We start from the raw sequence: 12,271 nt of genomic DNA, 5'->3' as shown, positions 1-12,271 counted from the left end.
CATCCAGGGCAGCGTCTGTTTGTTGAAACAAATCAATTGGTATGCAGTCAACTCCTAGAGCCTTGTTTTTTACCAATTCCTTCATAGCAACTTGAAATTCCTCCTTCATCACCATAGGTTCTTGCTCATATGTTATTTCATGAAATTCCTCTGTGTCAGCCAATTCCTTCTGATACAGTGACTCTGTGTACTCCTTCATTGCTTGATGGAAATTATCACATAAATTTGTCATTGAAATAATGATGTTGTTGCTGCTTCCTATTGTTGTGTGATATTGTCAAGTCAGTGGCACCTCATAAAACCCTATGCATAACCAAATGAAACACTAACACACACTTTTCCTGACTTTAAGCCACACAGTATCTCTTTGTTCTTTTTTGAACAACTGTCTTGGTCTACATACAGCTTCTGCATAAGCACAATTAAACATTCTGGGATTTCCAGTCTTCACAATGTTATCCTTAATTTCTTCTGATTCACAAAGTCAGATGTCTTTGCATAGTCAACAAAGTCCAAGCAAATTTTTTTTTCTGGTATTTTCTGTTTTCAGCTAAGATTCATCTGACATCAGCAATTACATCCCTCATTCTACATCCTCTTCTGAATCTCTTTCCGGTAGGTTCCTGACTTCCTGGTAGATCTCTGAAATTGTTTTTAAATTATCTTTAGCAGATTTTTTTACTCGTGTTTCATAGTAATGATATTGTTTGATAATTTCTGCATTCTGTTGCATCACCTTTCTTCCAGTCTATTTGCCATGTAGCTGTCTTCCAAATTTCTTGCCATAGACAAGTGAATGCTTCCAGCATCTTATCCAAATTAGTGATAGATATAGAGATAACTGATATTAATAATAAAAATAAATAGAGACAATAATTATTCTGTGAGCTGAAGGGGAATAGTAAAATAGAGAAAATGACATCAGAGTCCATTGTTTGACTTAACCATAAATAATATTTGCATAATATTAATAATAATATTAAATATTTACTTATTAGAAACTAAGAAACCTATATTAGGGGAGGAGTCTAAGGAGTAAAGCCTAGTAAATTTAATTTTTCATCTTCCATAGTATCAAGCCAATAATTAATACCTAAAACTGAAAAATAAAGATACCTGCTTCAAAATATAAAAGCAAATGGTAGAAAAGAGGGAAACAACTAAACCTATAAACTAATTGCAACTGAGGAACAGGATTGCTGGTAGGAAAAGCCAGGGAGAAAATAAACAGTTATAAGCCTTTTGGTAACATTTGACTTTTTAAAAATATGTGCATGTATTCTTTTTATTTTTTAGAAAATCAACAGATTAAAAAATTTAATATAGCACTAATATGCTGACCAAACACAGTTTCGGAAACATCTAATCTGTCATCTCTGCTTCCAACCCTATCTCACTGGGCCCCTTTTCTCTTCTGATTTCTAGGTGCTCCTGATGCCCATTTGTTCCATTCTTCTTATCTCTCCAGTCCCTCCTCCACCGCCCTCAGACCATGTATTTCCCGGTATTCCAAAGAGCTGCTGTTAAGTTAGTCCCCAGCCTCATCCTACCTTTGTTCCACCTTCACTGTCCCTTCTTCTTGATGCTGCAGCTCAGGGCTGAGTGGGCCTGGGAATCAATTTATGTCATCCCTCTGTTGGAAGCCTTGTATCCTTTATTCTATTTTTACATAAACTTTTGATATTTGTTTCATGATTGCATTAGTTTTGTAACAAATTTCTGCAAAATTATTGTTTTACGCTTTTGTGGTTCAGACAGGAGGGGTGGTTTGGAGGGAGTGGGCCATAGGAAGGTAGGGAGTTGAGCTGCTCATCCAAAAGCCATGGGTGGTTCTAATCCACCAGCTCCACTGGACAAAGACAGATAATCTCCTCAGGTTCAATTTACAGCCTCAGAAAACCCAGTGGAGAGTCAGCTACGTTAGTGCTAAGGAGTGAGCCAGTGGTTTGAAAATCTCTGTGATTTCATTGGGCTAAAACCAAGGTATCAGTGGGGTGCCTCCCTTTTTTGAGAAATCCATTCCTTGCCCTCTCCAATTTCTCTCTGCTGACTTCTTTCCTTGGCTCATGATCCTCTTACTCCATCTTCAAAGTCAGCAACTTTGGACTGAGTCTTTCTCACGCTGCCATCAATCTGTCTCCTCTGATTTCTCCTTCAATTTTTAGAACCCAGGTGATTATGTTAGGCTCATCTGGATATTCTAGGACAATCTCCCAATTTGACTACTAGCTGAAAGTTTGGTGGTTCAACCCCACTCAGAGGTGCTTTGGAAGACAGGCCTAGGAAACAGCTTCCAAAAGATCCTAACTTTGCAGACCTTTGGAAGTCTACACACACACACACACATACACACACACACACACACACACACACACACACACACGAGGTTGTCATGAGAAAGAATCAACTTGACAGCAACTAACAACATCAACAATTTCCTTAATCCCACCTGCAATTTAACCTAATATATTCATAGATCTAGGATTAGGACATAGATAGCTTTGTTGTGGTGGTTGTTATGTGTCTTTGAGCTGGAAAAAACTCATAGTTGATCCTCCAGCAGCTTTCCATCTTTATCTTGGAGAGAAGCTGGTAGATTAAAAATGTGTACATTTGAGTTAGTACCCACAAGGTCACCAGAGCTTCCTCGGACACCTTTGTTGTTGTTTACTGTCAAGTCAGAACTAACCCATAGCTGACTCTACAGTGGGTTTTCAGAGGTACTGAATTGTACTGGAGGAGATTGCCCATTTTTTCTCCCACAGACTGGCTAGTGGATTTGAATCCCACACCTTCAGGATTACAATGCAGTTTCTTACCTCTAGGCCACCAGAGCTCCCTTAGGGAGCCATAATTCTTGCCTATCACTTACACAGATTTCCTCCCCTTTGCATTAACCTTGATTTTTTAAAAAAATTGCATAAAGCTTTTCTTTTTCTTGATTACTGAGTTTCTCTGTGATCTCTTAAAAGTTGTCAAAGGTATCAAACATGAATCTCTAGTTTTCCTCCTTGGCCCTTCCAGCCTTAGACACAACCCAGCAAAGCATTTTGGGTCTCTGACTGCACAGAATCCAGCTGAGTGAGCCCTGCAGGTCCTTTCCCAACCGTGCACTTCATCACTCTAGTTTAAGAGGTAGAGATCAAGTTGCAGAGACAGAGAAAGGAAGAGAAGTCGTTCAATTTCTTCTGAGCCCCAGAGAGAAACCAGGCCCCAGCCCCTCACACCTGATCCTCCCTCAGGGCTGCAGAGATACCAGTGTATGAGCTACAGCAGCATGAGGAGGTCTGAGGCTGGGGCTGGGGGGAATTGAGATGAAAGAGGATGCTGGTCCTGCCTGAAGGTCAAGGGCAGCCAGTGGGTATCTGGGCCACCACAGGGGGGATGCTGGAAAGTTGATGCTGCTTGCACACTAGCGAGGGCCCTGGGAGAAGAGGGGTCTGGTTCCCAGCCATTCCAGCAATGTCACAAAGGAGACTGCTGCAGAGGGTGGCAGAGGATCACCTGTGGGGAAAAGACAAGGGAAGGGGCCTCAGCTGTCAAAGGTTGTGGGAAGAAGGAGAACAGCTACAATACCATGGAGGCAGTGTGGAACAGCGTTCTCAGAATGGGGAACCCAGGCAGGTAAGAGAAGGAAAAGTTTGATTAAACTTGATCTCACATACTTGGGGTATGTCATTAGGAGGGGCCAGTCCTTGGGAAAAGACATGATGTCGGGAAAGATGGAGGGTCGGAAAAAGACAGGAAGATGCTCAACAAAGTAAACTGACACAGTGACTGTAACAATGGGCTTCAGTGTGTTTACGACCATGAAGATGGCACCAGTTCAGCTCTATTTCCAGGATCATTGTCGCCGTTGGCTCAATGGCAACTAACAGCAATGTCAGGACTGGCACATCTGCACAAGCCTGCCAGCAGTCCTCTTGGAAGGCTACCCTCTCCAGACCTTCCTCTTACATGACATTAGCATCCTGTGAGCTCTGCGACATCCCCCTGGGGTTCTCACCACAACTGCATGAGGCAACAATGGTGACCTCATTTTACAGATGTGAGAACTCCATGCAGATCTTCCAATCCTCCTCTTCACCTCCTGGCCTCTCTTCCTCTCTTCAGGCTCAGACGAAAACCAAACATCATCCTCACCACCACCACCTCTATCAACAACAAGGCATCTGACTCCGTTTGTTACTGTGCAGGAAAATGCCACCTTCAGCTCATCCTCTCACAGTTAGCCCTTGATGAGAAGGGAGAAACAGGCCCCAGGAGAAATCAGTGTGAGGACTCTAGGGGGTGGTCAGGAGACAAAGGAATGAGGAACTGGGCCTTGTGTCCAGGAGCTCCTGGTATGTAGGAATCTATACAGCCCTTACCTTCGAGGCACCTCAGTCTGTTGGGAAGCTCATCTTACCCTTGGGGAGATCTCAGTTTTAGAGGATGACAGAGAGATACATCTCTGCCCACAGTTCAAGTCCATTTACAGGCACTAGAAAGGCTTAGCAACCTACTTTTAAAAATTAGCCTTTGGAAACCTAGGGACACAGCCATACTGTGACATACATGAAGTTGACAACAAATCAAAACTGACTCCATAGCAACTAGTTTTGGGTTTTTACTGAGGAAGTATTGGGGATCTTTTTGGCAGGAAGCAAATGGTTTGGATACTGTCTCAGAAGAAAGCTGCAGAGAGAATGTGCTTTAGAACCTCTCCACAGACTCTCCCCTTGGCCTGCTACAAGGCCCAGGGCTAATGAAGTCCCCATTGTACAGCCAGGAAAGCGGAGGCCCAGAGCAGGGCCTGGCTGAGCCCTCCAGGGCTAGAACCTAGTATTCTGATTACCAGCATACAAAGGCCTCCTGCTCACTCTGCAGGCTCACTCCAGACTCCATCTCTGAAATGCCTTTGCCCTTACAGAAAATGTATTTTGGTCAAAATGAGGCCTGGACATAATCCTAGAGAGAAATTGGACCCCTCTGGTGCCCAAACCCACAATAAACTTTCAGGCCTTCCTACCACAATGATGATTAAACTATCACCAGGGAATAAATGGTCACTGATAGGAAAACCCCCTTGTAAAGTTCATGGATTCTCATTTGGAATTTACTTAACCTTTCTGAGCTTTAGTTTCCTCACCTATGAAAGGGAATTACAGAGTGACTTTTAAAATTACAACGAATTTTCTCAACAATAAACAATTCGTCACTGACCCTCTATTGTGTTTCTGAGGCTATAAACCACATGGGAGGAAATGATTTCTCTTTATCCCTTGGAGCCACTGGTGGGTTCAAACCACAGAGGCATGGCCTTTAGGTGAGGAGCACAACTTCCTACAACTAAGCCACTAGAACTCAGCTAATATTTTTTTAAAAAAAACCTCAAACTCAATTGTTGTTGAATCAGAACATACTTATAGCTGACATTCCAGAGCATTTTCAGAAGCTATAAGTTGCACAGGAGGAGATTGCCCCATATTTCCTACTTTAAGCACATTTGAACAGCCTGCCTTTGGGTTGGCAGCACAACTCTTTACCCACCAGGCCACCAGAGGCCTCTGAGCTAATATTAGCCAACATTTATTGAGTCTCTTCCTTTACTCCATATGCTGTTATATGCACTATAAATGTGTTAACTAATTTTCTTCTTTCACAAGAATCCTTTGGTGTGAATCCTTTCTTGTCTCCACTTTCAAAATTAAGGAAATTGAAGGACAGAGAGGTTAAGTAACCTGCACAAAGTCACACAGCTGATAAATATCAGAGCTAAAATTCAAACATAGGCAGAGCGCACTCTAGAAAGTAAGGCACAGAAAGTACTGAGATCAATCCTTGGACTGTATCAAAATTGCTGTCATGTCATGTCATGTCAAGTTGATCCAAATTTGTGATAGCCACACATATCAGAAAATAACTGTGCTCCACAGAATTTTTAATGACTCATTTTTCGGAATTAAATCACCACCTTTTTCCGTGGCAACTCTGAGTAGACTTGAACTTCCAACTTTTCAGTTAGGAGCTGAGGGTGTTAACAATTATGCACCATCCACCCACTCACTCAGTCACTTACTGTGGTCCAGTTGATTCCATATAGTGATTCTTCCTCTGGTTCACCAGGGAGGCTGTAAACCTTTACAGGCAGACACTGACCAGCTTTGTACTGAGAGGCATCTGGTGAATTAGAAAACCCAGAGACATTGTATTGCTAGTCTTTGGTTAGCAGTGCAACATGCTACAGACTACAACACCAGCACTCCTTTGCACCGTGACCCAAGGAGGCTTCAATAAATGACTGTTATTCTCAAAATTGCTTCCTTTCTTGCCACTCCTTCCCAATTTCCTTCTCAGATGGAGAGAAGAGGACTTGCCAGTAGTTAGTCCCTCCTATGTGTCTCTCCTGGTCTCCACCCAAAACGTCTGCCCCCCTGCACTGTCTGGGAAAGCTCTCAGGGCTCAGCCTTTGGGGCTGTCCTCAGGGAGCCCAGCAATGGCCAGTGCTTCCTCTGTCTGCACAGCCCATGTCCTTCACAGGGGCTCTCCCTGCAGACAAGGGTTCTCTCAGATCCCCAGTGCTCAGCACCAACAATGCCTCTTAATACAATTTATTAAATGCATGATGACCTGGCCAGATCCTGGGTGGCTCTGCTCAGAACCACCTGAAGCCCTCCCACCCTCGGCCATCTCCACCATCTCAGGAGGCCAGATGGTCCGGCCCTGCATTGCTGGTTTCAAGCCTCTGAAACTCCCTTCCCAAGGAGGTTGGGCCCCATGCCTTCTCTTCTTCCCTTTGGGGCACCTCACACTAACTTGTTTCAGGAGCCCCCAGCCTTGGCAGGCTACAGTGAGGAAGGGGATGTTAGATAGGGATTTCTGTGAAACACCGTGTCCACCTCACACAGTCCCCTCCTCCATACACTTCAATTTACAGTTCCCAGGACACTGCTGGGCACGCAGCAGGGACTTGGCAAATATTGATTAATTCACTTCTCTCCCTTGAGTACAGAATGAGGCCCGACAGACTCTGCAAAAGCAGGTGGAAAAATTTTTCCCCTTCCAGGATGCTCAGAAAGCTATGGGATGCCCTTGGTGCCTGCTGGCATGGAGCATCCATTCTCCATGCCCAGTGTGACCTGGTGAGAGGCCAGGGGCTAGATGAGATCCCTCGCAGGTTTCCCTCTGCCCTGCCTGCAGATGATGTAGGCCTCCCACCAGTGATTGTGGGTTTTGTCCATGATGTGAGATGATAGACCTGCTGTCTCCTACATCCACCAAGGGCTAGACCCACTGAACGCCATGTGAGAGATGAGAAATCAAGTAAAAAGCAAATCCATTACAGAAGAGGAGATTCCAACTCATAGCAATGAAGAACTGTCTCAAAGCTGTAAAGCTTTCTGGAAACAGACAGTAACATCTTTCTCCTGCAGAGCAACTGGCAGGTTCAAGTCCACCAGCTGCTTCTCAGGAGAAAGATGGGCTATCTTCTCATATATGATTAACCCATTGGAGGGTCAGCTATGAGTCAGTCCCGACTGGATGGTATACAACAACAACAACCTTCTTGACTGGCGGTCACGCACTTTTAACAGCTGTGCTATCAGGGTTGTTTGTTTTTAATCCTATGGGAACCAGGGGCAAAGTAAGTGACTGAGGTAGGAGGGCATTGAAATTGATGACTTGTCCATCAGGAAACTGAGGAAAGAAGATCACTGGGAATAACTAGTAGGAGGAGAGTGGGAAGAGGGGGTAAGGAGACCCAGAGACAAGCAGAAACAGTGATGAGAAGATAAGAGACCTGCCACACATTGTCCTTAATTCCACTCCAATTCACAGTGACACCAACCCTCCCCCTCATCCCGTTTGGTTTCCAAGGCTGTAAATCTTTAGAGAAGAGACCTTACATCATTATCCTAAGGCACTGGTGGTGGATTCCAACCACTGACCATTCAGTTAGCAGCCCAACATGGAACATTCTAGTGGGTAGAGAGAAGAGAAGGAAGGGAAATTAACACACCATGAAAAGGTAGCTCTGGAGGAGGCTGGATGCTGATTCAGCAAAGCTGGGAGAGAGCTGGGCTTCACTATGTCTCAGCATGAGGGCTGCTGGGTTCTGGAGAAAAGGAAACAGTCTGCAGTGTAAACAGGTGTTTCTCTGAGGCATCAGCTGCCCAAATCTTCACTCCTCAGTGGTATGGCCTACGAAGGTGCTCAGAAGGTCAGAGGTCCTGGTACAGAGCACACTCAGGCCTCTACCCAGCCTGACCTTCCCCTGGGCCCAATCAGATACTTAAAGTGCAGAGTTGCCAATTTATTACTCAAATGACCTGAGCTGTTGACCCACAACTAATCACTGATCCTCTGCATATTTTGCATATCATTTGCATTCTTCTGGGGGTCTGTCAAAACCTGTACATTGCTCCCAGCAGACCCCTGCTTCTGTCTCTCAGTCCTCCCATTGCTCCTCCTTCCTGATGTGAAGTCCCCTCCTGCCTGTACCCCACAGACCCTCACTTCCCTGTCCTGCTCTCCTGTCTGGGAGACATGGATAGGGTCATCCATCAACCCCAAATCCCATCCTCTCTGACTTGAGGGCCTAGCAGGGCAGTAGGGACAGCTGGGGGCACCTTGGAAGGGGTGGCCATGACCTGCCTAGTGATTAATCCTCCTGTTAATGGAGGTTTTGTTGCCACCAGGGCTTTTAAGGAAACTCGGGGAAGCCCTTCAGCGGCATCAGCACTGTCTCCGAGGTCTTCAGCGGGCTCATTAGCAGCCCTCCACCTTGCAATTAGCGTCCTCTCCTCAGGAGGCAGCTGAGGTGAAGAGAGCTGTGTGGGGCCTCCAAGGGCCAGCCCTCTGAGCACAACCAGTTCAGCTTCCACTCTCCCTGCTCCACCCCCACAAATTCCCTGACAGGGAATGAAGATTTACCAAGCTCCCTCCCAAAGTTCCTGCTTCCTCCGGTAAGGACTTGTATTCATCCAAACCCCTCCTCTGCAAGGAAAGCCAGACTCAGAGGGGATGAGGCCACCCAGGAACTCAGAAGAATCAGGTCCAGCCTTCCAGCAGTGCCTGCCAGTCCCAGGTCATACCTGCACCCTACTCAGGCCCTTCTATGAAGACTTTGGAGGGATAGTAGACCATAGATCTAATTAGAACTGATCCCCAGACCAGCAGCCAAGTGGAATGACTTGTGGGAGTTTCCTGTCAGACCCAGGACTCAGGGGTTTCCCCCCATATGCTTGTTGTTGTTAGGTACCCCAACTCCTGCCAATCTCATGCCCAAAACAAAACATCACCTGGTCCCATATCATTTCCACAATGTGTTGCAAATCAGACTATTGTGATCCATACAGTTTGCACTGGCTGGTTTTCAGAAGTAGATCACCAGTCTTTCTTCCTACCTCACCTCAGTCCATGAATGCCACCCGAAACCTGTTCATCAAATCAACATAGAAGCCTCCATTCTGGCAGACGGATGGGGGCGGTTTAGATGATGGGCACTGACTGGGAGTCAAACCAGTGTCTCCCATATGGAAGGGAAGAATAGCAAATTACATGACTCACTGCACTCACAAAGTGGACTGTAAAGTCCTCCACTGATTATTGCACAACAGTTTAAGTCAAAGAAAACCTCCCAGGGGAGAAACTCTGTGCAGAGTTGGGCAGTAGGCAGCAGCCACACCTCCTTGAAAACAGGCTGCCTGCCCAGTAAGAAGGACCAGGAAAAGCTACAGCCATGATTTCCATCTATTCCACCAGTCAAGCACCTACCATGAACCAGACCTTCTTTTGGTGCAAGAAGCACAGATAACTTATGGCCAAATGCAAGGGTGACTTGGGGCAAATCTTTTCAATTGTCTTAAGACTCTATTGCCCCATCTATAAAATGGGCACCATACTCAATGTTCTAGAAAGTCACAGGAAGTAGCCATAGATGATAGTTGAATTAATGGGTAAAAAACCATAGTGCCTGCCTTTCAAGTGCTCAAAAAGCAGTTATAAGCTGCTATTATTATTATTATTTTGTTGTTGTAGTGAAGTAATGATGTCAATTGAGGACTAAGCTGCTTCTGATTGAGGCCATGGTCTTTCTGATTACCTGCTATGCTTCTGAGAGCTGGGTAATGGAATAAGGATGACAGAAGAAAAATTGATGCCTTTGAGTTGTGGTGTTGGAGAAGAGTCCTGAACATCCCATGGATGAACAAAAGAACAAACAGATAAATGTTGGAGAGGGTGCAGCCAGAGTGCTCTTTGGAGGCAAGGATGCCAAGGCTTCGCCTCACATGCTTTGGGCATGTTATTAGGACAAGCTGTTCCTTGGAGATTCCTTATGATACTAGGAAGGGTAGAGGGTCGACGAAGGAGCAGGAAAACCTTCCACCAGGTGGATTGATGCAGTGACTGACGCAATGGGCTTTAGTGTGTCCGGAAGTGTAAGGATAGCACAAGATAGGATGGGGTTCATATCTGTTGTTCATAAGGTTGCTATGGCAATTAACAACAACAACAACATTAAAACCCCTATGGAGCACAATTCTTTTTTATTCACCATAGATTGGAATGGACCCTATGGCAATTGGCTCATAGTGATAGAGCTTAGAGAAACAATTAGCTCAAAGTGGCCAGAGGTAAGAGTTGAGCACAGACTGGAATTAGGGCCTGAGAGAGGCTTCTAGGGTGCTAGAAATGTTTTCTATCTTGACCTAAGAGATAGTTAGATAATATAAGTATGTTGTTGTTGTTGTTGTTGTTGATTGCCTTCGAGTCAAGCCCGATTCATAGTGACTCTATGAACAAAAGGCCTGAAGCCCCTCTACAATTATCAACATTTATCAAGGTTCATAAAGTTTCCGGAGGCATGTTGTTTACAAAGTGGATGCCACTCCTACTTCTAAAGCTGTCATAGTATGTTATTGTTGTTAAAAATATGGAACGTTTCATAAATTTGCATGTCATCCTTGCGCCATAGAGAAAATCTTAAGTGTTCAGTTTGATAACATTTTATTTACTTGAACACTTAAGATTTTCATGTATATACATAGGGCACATTGCTAGGAGGGGCTATTCCTCAGAGAGGGACATGATGCTCTGAAAGGCGGAGGGTCAGCAAAAGAGAGAAAGACCTTCAGCCAGATGAACTGACACAGTGACTGCTGCAATGGGCTCAAATGTGGCAAGAAGTGCGAGGATGGCACAGGACAAAACATGACTCAGGTTGTTGACTGCTATTCATAGTTGTTGGCATCTAACAACATAAATAAATAAGTACATACATACATACATCAATAAATAAGCATATATACAGACAAGTGATATATATCTTTTTTAAAAGATGCAGATCAAGTATGCAATAGTCAAGTGAAACTTGGTTTTGTGTCCTGGCAGGAAGTGGGGAACGAGAAAACAGACCTGCCACCCTCAATCTTTTCTCTGGAGGGAGAGACCCTGAGTCCTTTTTGATTGAATATGCTGGGGTTGCTTCCCACCGCCAGCTCAGACCCTGATATTAGGCCTGCACCCTGTGCCCCCTCTCACTCTCACAGGCACGTGCTCTCCTCCACCCCAGGAGGGGAAGGGAGAGCAGGAGGAGTGTGGGTAAGTCAGGGAGGAGAGGGAGCACAGAGCAGAGTAGGAGAGGGAGCACAGAGTAGCGAGGGCGAGGCGAGGGGTGGGCAGAGGCGCCTCCAGGGCCTCCATCTGTCCTGATCTGAGTGGAAGGGAATGGTCAAGGAGACCTCCTTCAGCCTCTCCTGAGGGAGGTAAGGGGGGGTGACACAATAAGGAGCTGGCAGGAGCCTGGAAAGACAGAGGGAGATGGAGACATTTCCATGCATTTAGATGGGTCATGAAGAGAAGCCTCCTGAGTGCTGGATGATATGCCAGGGCATGTCCCAGATGGGGCCTACAGGCTAGTCACCACCAGGCGTCCCCAGGCTGTGGGCCCAGACCCAGCTGCCCACACCCCAACGTGCAGGCCGCACTCCCAGGATGGGAGCTGATCCTGTTCAGCCTTCCCTCCCTCTCTCTTCCTTCACCCTCCTCTGCCTCTTTCCATCAGACCACCCCAGGCAAGCAGGCTGTCTTTTTTCTGTTTCTGTATTTCTGACACTCCCTCTCTCCCCGCCCCTCCCTCCCTCTCCTCTCCACTTCCCTGTCCCTGCCTCTCCATCTCCATTTCCCACCTCTTCCTGCCCTGGGCTTGTGGTCCTGCTCTAGCCCAGTATAAATAATAGAAATTAATTTGTCAGCCAGCACACGCGCAGCGGCGAGCTGAGGAGGA

This window comes from Elephantulus edwardii, unplaced genomic scaffold (assembly GCF_000299155.1).
Source record: "Elephantulus edwardii isolate Elephantulus edwardi_28Jun2011 unplaced genomic scaffold, EleEdw1.0 scaffold00017, whole genome shotgun sequence".
Classification (NCBI taxonomy): domain Eukaryota; kingdom Metazoa; phylum Chordata; class Mammalia; order Macroscelidea; family Macroscelididae; genus Elephantulus; species Elephantulus edwardii.
Note: the sequence above shows the minus strand (reverse complement) of the source record.